This window comes from Camellia sinensis, chromosome 12 (genome assembly GCF_055761805.1).
Source record: "Camellia sinensis isolate YWXY chromosome 12, ASM5576180v1, whole genome shotgun sequence".
Classification (NCBI taxonomy): Eukaryota; Viridiplantae; Streptophyta; class Magnoliopsida; order Ericales; family Theaceae; genus Camellia; species Camellia sinensis.
Genome location: NC_138972.1, coordinates 54,522,175 through 54,541,725, shown reverse-complemented (window position 1 = coordinate 54,541,725; position 19,551 = coordinate 54,522,175).

Here is a 19,551-nt window from a genome sequence, read left to right as displayed (position 1 = left end):
AATTCCCCCGCTCGAGCGTCCAACACTACACAGGACATACTGGATGGGTGTAAACCCCGCTCGAGCGCCCAAACCCCCGCTCGAGCGGACAAGCCAAAAAATCTGGGCAACTAGACTTGGTTCCTAAGCTCAACCAACCTGCTCCAAATCTTCCCAACACAACCCAAGACTCAATATAAGGATTAAAGGATGTAAACAAGGCACATACAACAACCAACTCCACGGAACCTAAGTCCGGGTACCACAGTTAAAGAAAAAGGGAAACCGGGATCGCTATATGCTATAGATTCATGTGTTTTTCATACTGTTGAATGTATAAATCGCATGTGGAACTTTTGTAATAACTCTATTGATTAATGATGTAAGGGTTGGAGATTTGCCATTCGTATTTAGTGGATGTGGGTTGATGTTTTATATATGTTGGATTATTTCGAGGCGTTACAATGTTGGTCATATATATATATAGAGTAAACACATACATTTTTTCGAGACAACTTTAATCCAAATCCATATGTTAATTCATATGATTTTGAGCTTTAATTGACTACAATTTCTCAAGCAGATTTCTTTGAAAATAATAATAACAACCGGCATGTCATTATTCATTCATCGTCATTCAATATGAAAACCTTTTTTTTTCTTTTCACTTTTGTATTTCTATCGTGTCCATTCTCAATCTCTCTTAATCTTCCATTTATTCTTCATTATGTGATCATATCTTGTCACATCTCTCTCATTAACTTTTTCTATCATATATATACACTATCACATGTTCATTATATAGCTACTATGTATTTCTTAAATTTTTATTATTTGCATGCAATTCTTTGTGTTTGAGAAATTCCTGAATAAAAATATTTTTTGTGAGTGAAAAAATTGATATGATAGTTGATTTTTATGACTAAAAAAAAATGTAATTTTTTGAATTTTTTTTATATAACAAAAACTTTTTTAGGTTGTTTCAAAATGGTTACTAATTCTTTTGTTTTAATCACGTATTGTCTACTAACATAAGAAATGAGCTAATTTTATATTATATAAATGACCTCAAAATTGTTAAATTTTTAGTTCCTTTAGGTGCCATTACTATTTTGGTTTTGATTGAAAACTATATTGTTATTATTTGGACTAATTTTATATTGATAGTAATTTTATTTAACTCTAAATTAGAAAATCTGGCAATAAACACTCAAGAAATGATCAAGCATTACAAATAATTAAAATAGAGAATAGTCGGGTGATTTATCTAAATACTCTCAACCCAGTCCCCTCACAAATAATTAAAATAGATTTAATGACAAGTCCCTAGTTCGTCCTCCGCATCCCCATCGCATCATCACTTGGACAACATTGTCAGCCAGGTGTTACTCGAGGGGAGAAAGGTTACAGATAAAGTTGTTCAGTAAACTCGCTTCTCTTTTATAGCGTTGTCGTAATTTCTTGATAATGTCTATCAAATTTTGGTTATATACATATATATATATATATATAAATTACTAATATTTTTGCCTCTTAAACAGTGGTACCCTTCACAGCATGGATTCTAGAATTGAGAGGCACTTTCATGACTTGGAGACACAGCTGGACACTGAAGCAGTTCCAAATGAATAGCCTCATCCAAAGCACTTCTAAAATTAAACAAAAATCCAGTCACACAAACCAATGGCAACAAAAAGCAATCTTTTGTGCAATTTATCTTAAGCTATTATCATCATTATTAAGCTTATAGCGATCCTGGTTTTTCCCTGTCATTTATTGTATTCCGGACTCAGGTTCCATAGTTGTTTGTCGTTGTCTATACCATATTTCCGTCCTTTATTCTTTGTATTTGAGTTGTGGGATGGGTTGGTTAAGTTTGGAATAGGTTGGTTATGAGTTGAAACAAATGGTTGCTGCCCAGGTTTTTCCTTCTTCGCTCGAGCGAGAACTCTTGCGCTCGAGCGTGCGTCTGCGTTGGTTCAGACCTATAGCTTCTCATTGTTCGCTCGAGCGACGCTTCTTGCGCTCGAGTGAGGACTTGTTGTGTTTGGTCGCTCGAGCGGCAACTCCTTCACTTGAGTGAGCCCGTATATATCAGTTCGCAGCAACGTGATTCAAGAAAACTTTTTGATTTCTTTTTCATTCCAAACCCAAATCTGACAGCCTCTCTCTCTAAAATACCCCTTCTCTCTACAAATACACTTGATCTAGAGTGTCTCTACCCTACTTCCTTTGTTAAAAAGCTAGAGCTTGGCGAGGGCTTCCCTTTGATCTGAAAAAGTGTGGATTTGGAGCATCTTGAGTTTCTCTCTTCTTCTCCTTTGAGCTTCTCCATTTGAGGTAGGGATAACTACTCATTTCTATGAGCTTTAACATAAGTATTTGTCATTTTGTATAAATGGTGAGATTTGGAAATTTTGGGAAATTAGGGTTTGAAATTTGAAATGTTTGAAAAACGAGTTTTCTATTTTTGGGCCCCATTGTGTATGCGAGGTCTTGAAATCGGGTTATCTATATATAATTGATGAAATTTGGCCTTGAGAGCAATATTTGAGGAAAGGGGGAAAATGCCCTAAATTGAATTATATACATTATTTGTATAAAGGATAAAATTTATGTGGAAACATGAAATTGGTTTGAGAATCACGAAATTGAAGGAAATTGTGATTAAATGGTGTAGTTGGATTGATATATCGCTCACCAATGGAAAAGTTGATAAATTATCTGTTTGATAGATTTGTTTATCTATTTAGAAATAACTGTTTTGGGCTATCGGTGGAGGATAGTCTTGATTGTTGTAGACACTGCATGATGATTAGGTAAATTGAAACTAATCAATTGGAGTATCTCATTAAATATGATAGTTGGAATAAAATGTTGAATATGTAAATTGTTGGGTCATTGTACATGCCAACATGTTTAATACATTGTATATGTATCTTGTGTGGGAGGAGATAGGGGATGGACTCCATTGATAACTAAGTTGGCTGGAGTGTCCTGGGTGAAAGTCCTGAAATCTTATTTACTTATGGGTGCCTGTTCCCTTGGACGTAGTTCTGTAAAATGGCAAAAATATTGAAGTGCTGAATGATGTTTGTTATTGAAGTATTGGTGTATGAGTTGTAGTCTCATTTTAAATTGTTTGGTTAATATTGAACTATGTTGATGAACTGATGTAGATAAATAATGGGAGGTGGATTTGTTATAGAAATGGTGTATATTGGTTTACAAATGCTCAACATTTATCGGATGCTAATGTTTTAGTTGATTCTCATATACTGTTTAGCATGTCTCCATTGGGCTTTGGCTCACCCTACTTGGGACATCATTTTTTAGGAACAGGAGACATGCCGCCTCCAAGGTCTTAGCTTGGGAGGTTTTGGAGTTGAAGACTCCCTTTAATTATTTTGTTTTGGATGTTAAATGTAAATTCAAGCCGAGGGCTTTATATGTAAAGAGTTAGAACTCTTCTTTTTGTTGTAACCAAGTGTTTACTTGGAAACTTGTAAGCCCGTAGGGCATATGTTTTGTCGATAACATGTAACATCTTTTGTAAAGAACATTATGATGAATGGAATATAATACTTTTCCTATGTTTTATGGATTTAGGAATGATTGATTTATACTGTATTTTGAGGGTGTTACCAAGCTTGTCCTATATCCTCAATTGATGCATCGTCTCCATCTTCTCCATCTTGTGTTGGAGGCTGTACATTTGGATGTGCATTTGGAACTACTTCGGTGTTCAGCTGTGCCTCCAAGTCATGAAAGTGCCTCTCAATTCTAGAATCCATGCTGTGAATGGTACGACAGTTTAAGAGGCAAAAATATTAGTAATATTATATATATAAACAAAATTTGATAGATATTATCAAGAAATTACAACAATGCTATAAAAGAGAAGCAAGTTTTGAACAAATTTCTTTGTAACCTTGCTCCCCTTGAGTAACACCTGGCTGACAATGATGTCCAAGTGATGATGCGATGGGAATACGAAAAAGGAACTAGGGACCTGTCTAGATGGCGTGTACGATATTTCAAGCCAAAACTAAGCGTGAATGTCTCTGTAAGCGTTCCTCGCAGCAAAAAAAGCATCAATCTCGTATAATTCCTGAGTGGTAGCAAGAAGTCCTATCGCAGACAGTATCCATGCCCAAGGATGAAATATATCCACTAGACTGCAGAGGAAGTGCTTAATAGCAGATGAAAACATTGTCATGTGATAGAAGGCAAGTAATGGGTGGCACTGATACACAATGACATCACACAGTGTGAAGGCACCGTTCAACGTAGTCAACAAAAGTGATAGATACTTCATATACAGTATCTCAGGCCTATCAAAATGTCCGATCTCTAGTAGAAGTGTTAACAGCTCGACAATCCAAGCCATGGCAACGGCAGGACGAACTCGGTGGCGTCGAAGAAACAGTAATAACCACAAAATGGGTGTCCAAACTGCCATCTGAAATCAAATTTATAAAGTATAAAAATACACTAAATCAATCATCAGGCATAGTTTTTAACTAGATGGCTTCCATAAATTTAATCAAACATAACCAAAATCAAACCATAATACAAAACAAATTATCCACATTTAAATTTTGCAAGTATTAACTAATAATTTCGATAAGTTTAGCCTAACAAAGCCACCTAAGACATGAGCCAATGGCAGCTTGCCAACATAATATATATATACATATATAAGATAATGAGAGAAAAAGATGGTGGAGGGGGAGGTACACTTACAGAGAAACTCTGCTAAAAAGTAAAGGAGAGGTGAGGCCTATTGCTTGAGAGAGAAAATGAGGAGCGACTTTGAGGAGAGAGAGAGAGCTATAGACATAAACGTCAATGCAAACCCATAAAGCTCATTTTTGAAAGAAATATGAATCAACTAAATGTATTTCTTTGATCAACAAAAAGTAGGAAACCATACTGATAATAAGCAAAATGTAGGAAACCATGAACTAAGAGAATAATATGTCAATAAAGGTTAAACTAAGAAAATAATATCGAATAATATATCTAAGGGGAAAGGGAGCAAAAGAATCCACTGAACATATGAGTGCACAAAGGAGGAGAAGTTTTGTTCGTGGTAAAATAAATTTCATAATTAAAAAAAAAATCTTTATTGAAGTACTCTAAAAAGATTTTTATTTTTGTCCACTTTTCATATGATTAGAAAAATACTACGACCAAATGTATTTGTGAAATAATTTTAAAAAATAATTTTTTAGATAGAGTTTATCAAATTTGAAAATTTATTTGGTTTTATGTTTCGAGAATGGTTTTGGAGTTTTGGAATTTGGAATGATTTTATTATTATTATAATAATAATAATTATTATTACTAATTATTATTGTAATTTTTTTTTGTAGTTGAATAGATGGATGTGAGAAAAAAAAATTGATTGATGTGTAAAAAGGGAGAAAGAGAGGAAAGAGAAAAAAATAATTGATCGATGTGTGTAGTAATGTGATGGTTAGAAAGCCGTCTCGTTTCATTTTGAGTTATGTTGGGTAAGTTGTTGTTGAAAATTCTTTTCTAAATATTTTCAGTTGCATTGTTTCTTTTCCGAGTTTTCACCTGTCCAAGAGGGTGCAAGGTTGACTCCGGAGTGTCGGGAGAGAAGCCGAAGTTTTTCCGGCCTGGAAGGCCAGAGCTGCACGCGCGGGGCCTTGGGCAATACATGCAGGAGAGGGGGACCACACTTGCAGGGGGTCAAGCTACACGTGCAGAAAGCAGAGGAGAGGGTTGTGTGCACACTGCCTAAAAAGCAGGTGCGGAGGTGCGGGAGAGACCGCACGTGCGGTGGTGAGAGCCCAACGTGCGGGAGAGGCGCTCCGCACGTACGGGAGAGGGCGTCGCACGTGCGGTCAGGCACGTCTTTTGCCTCGTTTTTCGTGCATTTCAGGTATGTACTGAGTTTCATGCATTTCAGCTATGAAATATATCCACTAGACTGTAGAGGAAGTGCTTAATAGCTGATGAAAACATTGTCATGTGATATAAGGCAAGTAATGGGTGGCACCGATACGCAATGACATCATACAGTGTGAAGGCACCGTTCAACGTAGTCAACAAAAGTGATTGATACTTCATATACAGTATCTCAGGCCTATTCAAATGTTTGATCTCTAGTAGAAGTGTTAACACCTCAATAATGCAAGCCATGGCAACGGCAGGACGAACCCGGTGGCGTCGAAGAAACAGTAAGAACCACAAAATGGGTGTCCAAACTACCATCTGAAGTAAAATTTATAAAGTACGAAAATACACTATATCAATCATGAGGCATAGTTTTTAACTAGATGGCTTCCATAAATCTAATCAAACATAACCAAAATCAAACCATAATACAAAACAAATTATCCAAATTTAAATTTTGCAAGTATTAACTAATAATTTCGATAAGTTTAGCCCAACAAAACCGCCTAAGACATGAGCCAATGGCAACTTGCCAACATAATATAGATATATATATAAAAGATAATGAGAGAAGAAGATGGTGGAGGAGGAGGTACACTTACAGAGAAACTCTGCTAAAAAGTAATGGAGGGGTGAGGCCTATTGCTTGAGAGAGAAAATGAGGAGGGACTTTGGGGAGAGAGAGAGAGAGCTATAGACATAAACGTCAATGCAAACCCATAAAGCTCATTTTTGAAAGAAATGTGAATCCACTAAATATATTTCTTTGATCAGCAAAAAGTAGGAAACCATATTGATAATAAGCAAAAAGTAGGAAACCATGAACTAAGAGAATAATATATCAATAAAGGTTAAACTAAGAAAATAATACAAAATAATATATCTACGGGGGAAGGGAGCAAAAGAATCCACTAAACATATGAGTGCACAAAAGAGGAGAAGTTTTGTTTGTGGTATAATAAATTTCATAATTAAAAAAAGAAAAATCTTTATTGAAGTACTCTAAAATGATTTTTATTTTTGTCCACTTTTCATATGATTAGATAAATACTAAGACCAAATGTATTTGTGAAATAATTTTAAAAAATAATTTTTTAGATAGAGTTTGTCAAATTTGAAAATTTATTTGGTTTTATGTTTCGAGAATGGTTTTGGAGTTTTGGAATTTGGAATGATTTAATTATTATTATTATTCATTTTTATTTATTTTTATTTATTTTTATTTTTTGTAGTTGAATAGAGGGATGTGAGAAAAAAATAATTGATTGATGTGTGTAGTAATGTGACGGTTAGAATGTCGTCTCGTTTCATTTTGAGTTATGTTGGGTAAGTTGTTGTTGAACATTCTTTTCTAAATATTTTCGGTTGCATTGTTTCTTTTCCGAGTTTTCACCTGTCCCAAAGGGTGCAAGGTTGACTTCGGAGTGTCGGGATAGAAGCCGAAGTTTTTCTGGCCTGGGAGGCCAAAATCGCACGTACGGGGCCTTGGTCAATACATGCGGGAGAGGGGGGCCACACGTGCGGGTGGTCAGGCTGCACGTGCGGAAAGCAGGGGAGAGGGTTGTGTGCACACTGCCTAAAAGGCAGGTGCGGAGGTGCGAGAGAGACCGTTCGGGTAGTGCTGAAAGCCATACGTGCGGGAGAGGCGTTTCGCATGTGCGGGAGAGGGCGCCGCACGTGCGTCCAGGCACGTCTTTTGCCTCATTTTTCATGCATTTCAGGTATGTATTAAGGTTCGTGCATTTCATCTGTGAAATATATCCACTAAACTGCAGACGAAGTGCTTAATAGCAGATGAAAACATTATCATGTGATAGAAGGCAAGTAATGGGTGGCACCAATACACAATGACATCACACAGTGTGAAAGCACCGTTCAACGCAGTCCACAAAAGTGATAGATACTTTATATACAGTATCTCAGGCCTATTAAAATGTCCGATCTCTAGTAGATGTGTTAACACCTCGACAATCCAAGCCATGGCAACGGCAGGACGAACTCGGTGGCGTCGAAGAAACAATAAGAACCACAAATGGGTGTCCAAATTGCCATCTGAAATCAAATTTATAAAGTACGAAATACACTATATCAATCATCAAGCATAGTTTTTAACTAGATGGCTTACATAAATTTAATCAAACATAACCAAAATCAAACCATAATACAAAACAAATTATCCAAATTTAAATTTTGGAAGTGTTAAATAACAATTTCGATAAGCTTAGCCTAACAAAGCCACCTAAGACATGAGCCAATGGCAGCCTGCCAACATAATATATATATATATATATAAGAAAATGAGAGAAGAAGATGGTGGAGGACGAGGAACACTTACAGAGAAGCTCTGCTAAAAAGTAAAGGAGAGGTGAGGTCTATTGCTTGAGAGATAAAATGAGGAGGGACTTTGGGGAGAGAGAGAGAGAGCTATAGACATAAACGTCAATGCAAACCCTAAAGCTTGTTTTTGAAAGAAATGTGAATCCACTGAATGTATTTCTTTGATTATCAAAAAGTAGGAAACCATATTGATAATAAGCCAAAAGTAGGAAACCATGAACAAAGAGAATAATATATCAATAAAGGTTAAACTAAGAAAATAATACAGAATAATATATCTAGGGGAGAAGAGAGCAAAAGAATCCACTAAACATATGAGTGCACAAAAGAGGAGAAGTTTTGTTTGTGGTATAATAAATTTCATAATTAAAAAAATATATATATATTTGTCGAAGTACTCTAAAATGATTTTTATTTTTGTCCAATTTTCATAAGATTAGATAAATACTATGACCAAATGTATTTGTGAAATAATTTTAAAAAATAATTTTTTAGATAGAGTTTATCAAATTTGAGAATTTATTTGGTTTTATGTTTTGCGAATTGTTTTGGAGTTTTGGAATTTGAAATGATTTAATTATTATTATTATTATGATTATTATTATTATTATTTTATTTTATTTTATTTTATTTTTTTGTAGTTGAATAGATCGATGTGAGAAAGAGAGGAAAGAGAAAAAAATAATTGATTGATGTGTGCAGTAATGTGATGGTTAGAACGCCGTCTCGTTTCATTTTGAGTTATGTTGGGTAAGTTGTTGTTGAAAATTCATTTGTAAATATTTTTGGTTGCATTGTTTCTTTTCCGTGTTTTCACCTGTCCCAGAGGATGCAAGTTTGACTCCGGAGTGTCGGGAGAGAAGCCGAAGTTTTTCTAGCCTGGAAGGCCCGAGCCGCACGTGCGGGGCCTTGGGCAATACATGCGGTAGAGGGGGGCCACACGTGCGGGGGGTCAGGCTGCACGTGTGGAAAGCAGGGGAGAGGGTTGTGTGCACAATGCCTAAAAGGCAGGTACGCACGTGCGTTGGTGAGAGCCCCACGTGCGGGAGAGGCGCTTCGCACATGCGGGAGAGGGCGCCGCACGTGCAGCCAGGCGCGTCTTTTGCCTCGTTTTTCATGCATTTCATGTATGTATTGAGTTTCGTGCATTTCAGCTATGAGATATATCCACTAGACTGCAGAGGAAGTGCTTAATAGCAGATGAAAACATTGTCAGGTGATAGAATGCTAGTAATGGGTGGCACCGATACACAGTGGCATCACACAGTGTGAAGGAACCGTTCAACGCAGTCAACAAAAGTGATAGATACTTTATATACAGTATCTCAGGCCTATCAAAGTATCTGATCTCTAGTAGAAGTGTTAACACCTCGACAATCCAAGCCATGGCAACGGCAGGCCGAACTCGGTGGCGTTGAAGAAACAGTAAGAACCACAAAATGGGTGTCCAAACTGCCATCTGAAATCAAATTTATAAAGTACGAAAATACACTATATCAATCATCAGGCATAGTTTTTAACTAGATGGCTTTCATAAATTTAATCAAACATAACCAAAATCAGACCATAATAGAAAACAAATTATCCAAATTTAAATTTTGCAAGTATTAACTAACAATTTCGATAAGTTTAGCCTAACAAAGCCACCTAAGACATGAGCCAATGGCAGCTTGCCAACATAATATATGTATATATATAAGATAATAAGAGAAGAAGACGGTGGAGGACGAGGAACACTTACAGAGAAACTCTGCTCAAATGTAAAGGAGAGGTGAGGCCTATTGCTTGAGAGAGAAAATGAGGAGGGACTTTGGGGACAGAGAGAGAGGGCTATAGACATAAACACCAATGCATATAAAGCTCGTTTTTGAAACAAATGTGAATCCACTAAATGTATTTCTTTGATCAGCAAAAAGTTGGAAACCATGAACTAAGAGAATAATATATCAATAAAGGTTAAACTAGGAAAATAATACACAATAATATATCTAGGGGGAAAGGGAGCAAAACAATCCACTAAACATATGAGTGCACAAAGAAGGAGAAGTTTTCTTTGTGGTATAATAAATTTCATAATTAAAAAAAAAATAAAAAATCTTTATTGAGTACTCTAAAATGATTTTTATTTTTGTCCACCTTTCATATGATTAGATAAATACTACGAGCAAATGTATTTGTGAAATAATTTTAAAAAATAATTTTTTAGATAGAGTTTATCAAATTTGAAAATTTATTTGGTTTTATGTTTCGAGAATGCTTTTGGAGTTTTGGAATTTGGAATGATTTAATTATTATTATTATTATTATTATTATTATTATTATTATTATTATTATTATTATTATTATTATTATTATTATTATTATTCTTTTTCATTTTTATTTTTTGTAGTTGAATAGATGGATGTGAGAAAAAAAAAATTGATTGATGTGTAAGAAGTGAGAAAGAGAGGAAAGACAAAAAAATAATGGATTGATGTGTGTAGTAATGTCATGGTTAGAAAGCCGTCTCGTTTCATTTTGAATTATGTTGGGTAGATTGTTGTTGAAAATTCTTTTCTAAATGTTTTTGGTTGCATTGTTCCTTTTTCGGGTTTTCGCCTGTCCCAGAGGGTGTAAGGTTGACTCCGGAGTGTCGTGGGAGAAGCCGAATTTTTTTCGGCCCGAAAGGCCAGAGCCGCACGTGCGGGGTCTTGGGCAATACATGCGGGAGAGGGGAGCCACACGTGCGCGGAGACAGGCTGCACGTGCGGGAAGTAGGGGAGAGGGTTGTGCGCACACTGCCTAAACGACAGGTGCGGAGGTGCGGGAGAGACCGCACGTGCGGTGGTGAGAGCCCTACAGCCGGGAGAGGCGCTCCGCACGTGCGAGAGAGGGCGCCGCACGTTCGGCCAGGCGCGTCTTTTGCCTCGTTTTTCGTACATTTTAGGTATGTATTGACTTTCGTGCATTTCAGCTATGAAATATATCCACTAGACTTCAGAGGAAGTGCTTAATAGCCGATGAAAACATTGTCATGTGATAGAAGGTAAGTAATGGGAGGCACCGATACACAATGACATCATACAGTGTGAAGGCACCATTCAACGCAATCAACAAAAGTGATAGATACTTCATATATAGTATCTCAGGCCTATCAAAATGTCCGATCTCTAGTAGAAGTGTTAACACCTCGACAATCCAATCCATCGCAACGGCAGGACGAACTCGGTGGCGTCGAAGAAACATTAAGAACCACAAAATGGGTGTCCAAACGGCCATCTGAAATCAAATTTATAAAGTACGAAAATACACTATATCAATCATTAGGCATCGTTTTTAACTAGATGGCTTCTATAAATTTAATCAAACATAACCAAAATCAAACCATAATACAAAACAAATTATCCAAATTTAAATTTTGCAAGTATTAATTAACAATTTCGATAAGTTTAGCCTAACAAAGCCACCTAAGACATGAGCCAATGGCTACTTGCCAACATAAAATACATATATATATTAGATAATGAGAGAAAAAGATGGTGGAGGACGAGGAACACTTACAGAGAAACTCTGCTAAAAAGTAAAGGAGAGGTGAGGCCTATTCCTTTAGAGAGAAAATGAGGAGGGACTTTGGGGAGAGAGATAGGGCTATAGACATAAACGTCAATGCAAACCCATAAAGCTCGTTTGTGAAAGAAATGTGAATCCTCTAAATGTATTTCTTTGATCAGCAAAAAGTAGGAAACCATATTGATAATAAGCAAAAAGTAGGAAACCATGAACTAAGAGAATAATATATCAATAAAGGTTAAACTAAGAAAATAATACAGAATAATATATCTAGGGGGGAAGGGAGCAGAAGAATCCACTGAATATATGAGTGCACAAAGGAGGAGAAATTTTGTTTGTGGTATAATAAATTTCATAATTAAAAAAAAAAAATCTCTATTTGAAGTACTCTAAAATGATTTTTATTTTTGTCCACTTTTCATATAATTAGATAAATACTACGACCAAATGTATTTGTAAAATAATTTTAAAAAATAATTTTTTTGGTAGAGTTTATCAAATTTGAAAATTTATTTGGTTTTATGTTTCGATAATGGTTTTGGAGTTTTGGAAATTGGAATGATTTAATTATTATTATTATTATTCATTTTTATTTTTTATTATTATTATTATTTTTTTTTGTAGTTGAATAGATGGATGTGAGAAAAAAAAAATTGATTGATGTGTAAGAAGTGAGAAAGAGAGGAAACAGAAAAAATTAATTGACTGGTGTGTGTAGTAATGTGATGGTTAGAAAGTCGTCTCGTTTCATTTTGAGTTATGTCGGGTAGGTTGTTGTTGAAAATTATTTTCTAAATATTTTCGGTTGCCTTGTTTCTTTTGCGAGTTTTCACCTGTCCCAGAGGGTGCAAGGTTTACTCCGGAGTGTCGGGAGAGAAGCCGAATTTTTTCCAGCCTGGAAGGCCAGAGCCGCACGTGCAGGGCCTTGGGAAATGCATGCGGGAGAGGGGGGCCACACATGCGGGGGGTAAGGTTTCATGTGCGGAAAGCAGGGGAGAGGGTTGTGTGCACACTGCCTAAAAGGCAGGTGCGGAGGTGCGGGAGAGACCGCACGTTCGGTGGTGAGAGCCCCACGTGCGGGAGAGACGCTCCGCACGTGCAGGAAAGGGCGCTGCACGTGCGGCCATGCACGTTTTTTGCCTCATTTTTCGTGCATTTCAGGTATGTATTGAATTTCGTGCATTTCAACTACGAAATATATCCACTAGACTGCAGAGGAAGTGCTTAATAGCAGATGAAAACATTTTCATGGGATAGAAGTCAAATAATGGGTGGCACCGATACACAATGACATCACACAAGGTGAAGGCACCGTTCAACGCAGTCAACAAAACTGATAGATACTTCATATACAATATCTCAGGCCTATCAAAATGTCCGATCTCTAGTAGAAGTGTTAACACCTCGACAATCCAAGCCATGGCAACGGCAGGACGAACTCGGTGGCGTCAAAGAAATAGTAAGAACCACAAAATGGGTGTCCAAACAGCCATCTGAAATCAAATTCATAAAGTACGAAAATACACTATATCAATCATCAGGCATAGTTTTTAACTAGATGGATTCCTTTAATTTAATCAAACATAACCAAAATCAAACCACAATACAAAACAATTATCCAAATATAAATTTTGCAAGTATTAACTAACAATTTCGATAAGCTTGGCCTAACAAAGCCACCTAAGACATGAGCCAATGGCAGCTTGCCAACATAATATATATATAAGATAATGAGAGAAGAAGATTGTCGGGGACGAGGAACACTTACAGAGAAACTTTGCTAAAAAGTAAAGGAGAGGTGAAGCCTATTGCTCGAAAGAGAGAGCTATAGACGTAAACGTCAATGCAAACCCATAAAGCTCGTTTTTGAAAGAAAGGTGAATCCACTAAATGTATTTCTTTAATCAGCAAAAAGTAGGAAACCATATTGATAATAAGCAAAAAGTAGGAAACCATATTGATAAAGGTTAAACTAAGAAAATAATACAGAATAATATATCTAGGGGGGAAGGGAGCAAAAGAATCCACTAAACAAATGAGTGCACAAAGCTGGAGATGTTTTGTTTGTGGTATAATAAATTTCAAAATTAAAAAAAAAAAATCTTTACTGAAGTACTCTAAAATGATTTTTATTTTTGTCCACATTTCATATGATTAGATTTATGTTTCGAGAATGGTTTTGGAGTTTTGGAATTTGGCATAATTTAATTATTATTATTATTATTATTATTATTATTAATATTGTTATTGTTATTATTCATTTTTATTTATTTTTATTTTTATTTTTATTTTTATTTTTTTGTAGTTGAACAGATTGATGTGAGAGAAAAAAAATTGATTGGTGTGTAAGAAGTGAGAAAGAGAGGACAGAGAAAAAAAATAATTGATTGATGTGTGTAGTAATGTGATGGTTAGAAAGCTGTCTCGTTTTATTTTGAGTTATGTTGGGTAAGTTGTTGTTTAAAATTCTTTTGTAAATATTTTCGGTTGCATTCACCTGTCCCAGAGGGTGCAAGGTTGATTCCGGAGTGTCGGGAGAGAAGCCAAAGTTTTTCTGGCCTGGAAGGCCCGAGCCGCACGTGCGGGGCCTTGGGCAATACATGTGGTAGAGGGGGGCCACACGTGCCGGGGGTCAGGCTGCACGTGTGGAAAGCAAGGGAGAGGGTTGTGTGCACATTGCCTAAAAGGCAGGTGCGGAGGTACGGGAGAGACCGCACGTGCGGTGGTGAGAGCCCCACGTGCGGGAGAGGCGCTCCGCACGTGCGGGAGAGGGTGCCGCACGTGCGCCCAGGCGCGTCTTTTGCCTCATTTTTTGTGCATTTTAGGTATGTATTGAGTTTCGTGTATTTCAGCTATGAAATATATCCACCAGACTGCAGAGGAAGTGCTTAATAGCAGATGAAAACATTGTCATGTGATAGAAGGCAAGTAATGGGTGGCACCGATACACAATGACATCACACAGTGTGAAGGCACCGTTCAACGCAGTCAACAAAAGTGATAGATATTTTATAGACAGTATCTCAGGCCTATCAAAATGTCCGATCTCTAGTAGATGTGTCAACACCTCGACAATCCAAGCCATGGCAACGGCAGGACGAACTTGGTGGCGTCGAAGAAACAGTAAGAACCACAAAATGGGTGTCCAAACTGCCATCTGAAATCAAATTTATAAAGTACGAAAATACACTATATCAATCATCAGGCATAGTTTTTAACTAGATGGCTTTCATAAATTTAATCAAACATAACCAAAATCAGACCATAATATAAAACAAATTATCCAAATTTAAATTTTGCAAGTATTAACTAACAATTTCGATAAGTTTAGCCTAACAAAGCCACCTAAGACATGAGCCAATGGCAGCTTGCCAACATAATATATGTATATATATAAGATAATAAGAGAAGAAGACGGTGGAGGACGAGGAACACTTACAGAGAAACTCTGCTAAAAAGTAAAAGAGAGGTGCGGCCTATTGCTTGAGAGAGAAAATGAGGAGGGACTTTGGGGAGAGAGAGAGCTATAGACATAAACGTCAATGCAAACCCATGAAGCTCATTTTTGAAACAAATGTGAATCCACTAAATGTATTTCTTTGATCAGGAAAAAGTAGGAAACCATATTGATAATAAGCAAAAAGTAGGAAACCATGAACTAAGAGAATAATTTATCAATAAAGTTTAAACTAAGAAAATAATACAGAATAATATATCTAGGGCGGAAGGGAGCAAAAGAATCCACTAAACATATGAGTGCACAAAGGAGGAGTAGTTTTCTTTGTGGTATAATAAATTTCATAATTAAAAGAAAAAAAATCTTTATTGAAGTACTCTAAAATCATTTTTATTTTTGTCCACTTTTCATATGATTAGATAAATACTACGGCCAGATGTATTTGTGAAATAATTTTAAAAAATAATTTTTTCGACAGAGTTTATCAAATTTGAAAATTTATTTGGTTTTATGTTTCGAGAATGGTTTTGGAGTTTTGAAATTTGGAATGATTTAATTATTATTATTATTATTATTATTATTATTATTATTATTATTATTATTATTATTATTATTATTCATTTTTATTTTTATTTTTTTTTTGTAGTTGAATAGATGGATGTGAGAAAAAAAAAATTGATTGATGTGTAAGAAGTAAGAAAGAGGAAAGAGAAAAAAATAATTGATTGATGTGTGTAGTAATGTGATGGTTAGAAAGCCGTCTCGTTCCATTTTGAGTTATGTTGGGTAAGTTGTTGAAAATTCTTTTCTAAATATTTTCGGTTGCATTGTTTCTTTTATGAGTTTTCACCTATCCCAGAGGGTGCAAGGTTGACTCTGAAGTGTCGAGAGAGAAGCCGAAGTTTTTCCGGCCTGGAAGGCCAGAGCTGCACGTGCGGGGCCTTGCGCAATACAAGCGAGAGACGGGGCCCACACATGCGTGGGGTCAGGCTGAACGTGCGGAAAGCATGGGACAGGGTTGTGTGCACACTGCCTAAAAGGTAGGTGCGGAGGTGCGGGAGAGACCGCACGTGCGGTGGTGAGAGCTCCACATGCGGGAAAGGGCGCCGCACGTGCGGCTAGGCACGTCTTTTGCCTCATTTTTCGTGCATTTCAGGTATGTATTGAGTTTCGTGCATTTCAGCCCCTGGACTACAGAGGAAATGCTTAATAGCAAATGAAAACATTGTCACGTGATAGAAGGCAAGTAATGGGTGGCACCTATACACAATGACATCACACTGTGTGAAGGCACCGTTCAACGCAGTCAACAAAAGTGATAGATACTTCATATACAGTATCTCAGGCCTATCAAAATGTCCGATCTCTAGTAGAAGTGTTAACACCTCGACAATCCAAGCCATGGCAACGGCAGGACGAACTTGGTGGTGTCGAAGAAACAGTAAGAACCACAAAATGGGTGTTGTAACGCCCTCAAAATAATACACATAAACCCACATTCATGACATCCATAGATATAAGAGAATAAAGCATATTTCCATTTATTAGAGTATTCATAACAAAAGCATTACATGTTGACATCAAAAGTAAATGCCCTACGGGCTTACAACTTTCCAAGCCAACACTTGGTTGCAAAAATGAGAGAACTAACTCAAAACACATTAAGCCCTTGGCTTGAGTTTACATGTAATACCAAAATAACAAAAAACAACAAAAGAGTCTTCAACTCCCAGAACCTCCCAAGCTACGTCCTTGGAGGTGGCATATCACCTGAACCTGAAAATGATGTCCCATATAGGGTGAGCCAAAGCCCAGTGGAGATATACTAAACCACATATGAGAAATAACTAAAACATTAGCATTAGTTAAATGATTAACACATGTAAATCAACTTACAACACAACCCAGTTCCATGACAAATACGTACATGTTCCATTCCACTTTCCTTTATTTATCCAGTTCGAATATATAACATTGGCTCATTATCTAGCCAATAATTTAAATGAGCCTACAACTCATATTAAAACACTTCCATACTTCAATTATCAATGGAGTCCATCCCATATCTCCTCCCAAACAGGTTTGAGAGTGCATCCCCTATCTTCTCTCAAACCATGGAGTCCATCCCCTATCTCCTCCCAAACAATATACATATGCAATGTATTTAAACAGTTCATCATACACAATGATCAATCCAAGCACATATTCAATGTGGCACTTCAATCGTCATATTCAACGACATAACACATTTGATTAGTTTCAGTTTTCCCTAATCAACATACAGTGTCTACAACAATCAACACTATTCTCCACCGATAGCCCAAAGCAGTTATCTCTAAACAGATAATGAATTTATCTAACATATAAAATAACAACATTCTCATAGGTGAGCGATTAAATAATCCAACTACACCATTCAATCCCACAACTTCCCAATTTCATGACTTTCAACTCAATTTCACATTTTCCCAAATTAATTATTCAACATAATTAGGGCATTTTCCCTCCTTTTCAAATATCAACCCTAAGGTTTAATTTCATCAATTTAACAACAATTCTTCCATTTTCCAAGGTCTCACATACACATGGGTTTAACATTTAAAAACCCCCTTTTTATAACCTCAAATCAAACCCTAACTTTCCCAAAATTACCAAACAACACCACCTGATCAAAATGACTAAAATTTATGTCAAAGCTCATAAGATGGAGTAGGGTATCCCTACCTCAAGAGAAGGAACCAAATGGAGAAGATAAAGAAAACTCGAAGTGCTCCAAATCCACGATTTTTCAGATTAAAGTGAAGCCCACGCCACCCTCTATGTTTCTCACAAAGAGATTAGGGTAGAAACACTCTAGAAGTAGATGAAATCTTAGAGAGAGAGAGAGAGTGTAGAGAGAGGAGCAGTCGAGGCTAGGGTTTGTGTAAAAGAGATGATGAAAAAGTGACGTGTAACCCGCTGCTGCCAACTGATATATTCGAGGCTTGCTCGAGCGAAGGAGTGGTCGCTCGAGCGACCAGACACAAAGAAACCTTGCTCGAGCGCAGAAAGCCTTGCTCGAGCCAACAAAGCAAAGCTTCAGGTCTGCAACCCAGAAGCACGCTCGAGCGAAGAAACCCAAAACATAGTTCTCGTTCGCTCGAGCGAAGGAAAGCTCGCTCAAGCCAAGAAATGCAACCTTCAGTTCCAAACTAGACACAGACACAAGCTCAAGAGCAAGACTTCTCGCTCGAGCCAGCAGACACACCACCCAACTCTCGCTCGAGCGTAGGAACTAAAACACAGAGCTCGCTCGAGCGACAAAAGCCTTGCTCGAGCGAAGACACCAAAATCTAGGCAGCAACCATTTGTTTCAAACACACCCAACCTGTTACAAACCTGCCCAACACATCCAAAAACTCAAATACAAGGAATTAAAGGACGGAAAAGAAACATACAACAGCAAACATCAACGAAACCGAGTCCGGAATACAATAATCAATGGAGGAAAAACCGGGATCGCTATAACCTCCCCCCCTTAAAGAATTTCGTCCCCGAAATTGGCTACAAGTTTCAAAATTATTTTTTTTTGTCAATTCTCAACAATAATGCAATTCCATATTCAATATCTTGACCCATTACCGGTCATCCCATCTCTTTTCAAGAGGCAATTCACAATATAATTCAATATGCATTAACAACGTGCTTTTCTTTGCAATTCAACAATTTCCAATACCATATTCCATCATTCCATAACATACTCAATGTTAATGATATATTTGTATTTCTACAATACATTTAACATATACAATGTCAAATTAAACTTCCAATTTCAAGGCATATTCAATAATACTTCCATAAACCGAAACATATACAATGTTTTACAACTTAAGACATATTTAATGTTCTTAAAGTTTATCAATACAACAAAATATTCAACATATGCTCAAACATCCACAAATAGATCCAAATACTTCTCTCAGACCTCCAATTCACATTCCCTAGTGGCTTCCTCCAGCTCGTGATGTTTCCACAAAACTTTTACCAAGGGAATGGTCTTGCCTCGCAAGACTTGATCCCGCCTATTCAAGATCCTCACCGGTCTCTCCTCGTATGAGGCATCCTCATCTACCTCTAAGTCGGTCCAATCCAATACATGTGACAGATCCGGCTCGTACTTCCGAAGCATACTAACATGAAACACGTCATGCACTCCGGACAACTGCGGCGGCAAGGCTAAACGATAGGCAACCTCTCCAATCCTCTCAAGGATCTCAAAAGGGCCAATAAACCGAGGGGACAACTTCCCACCCTTCCCAAAC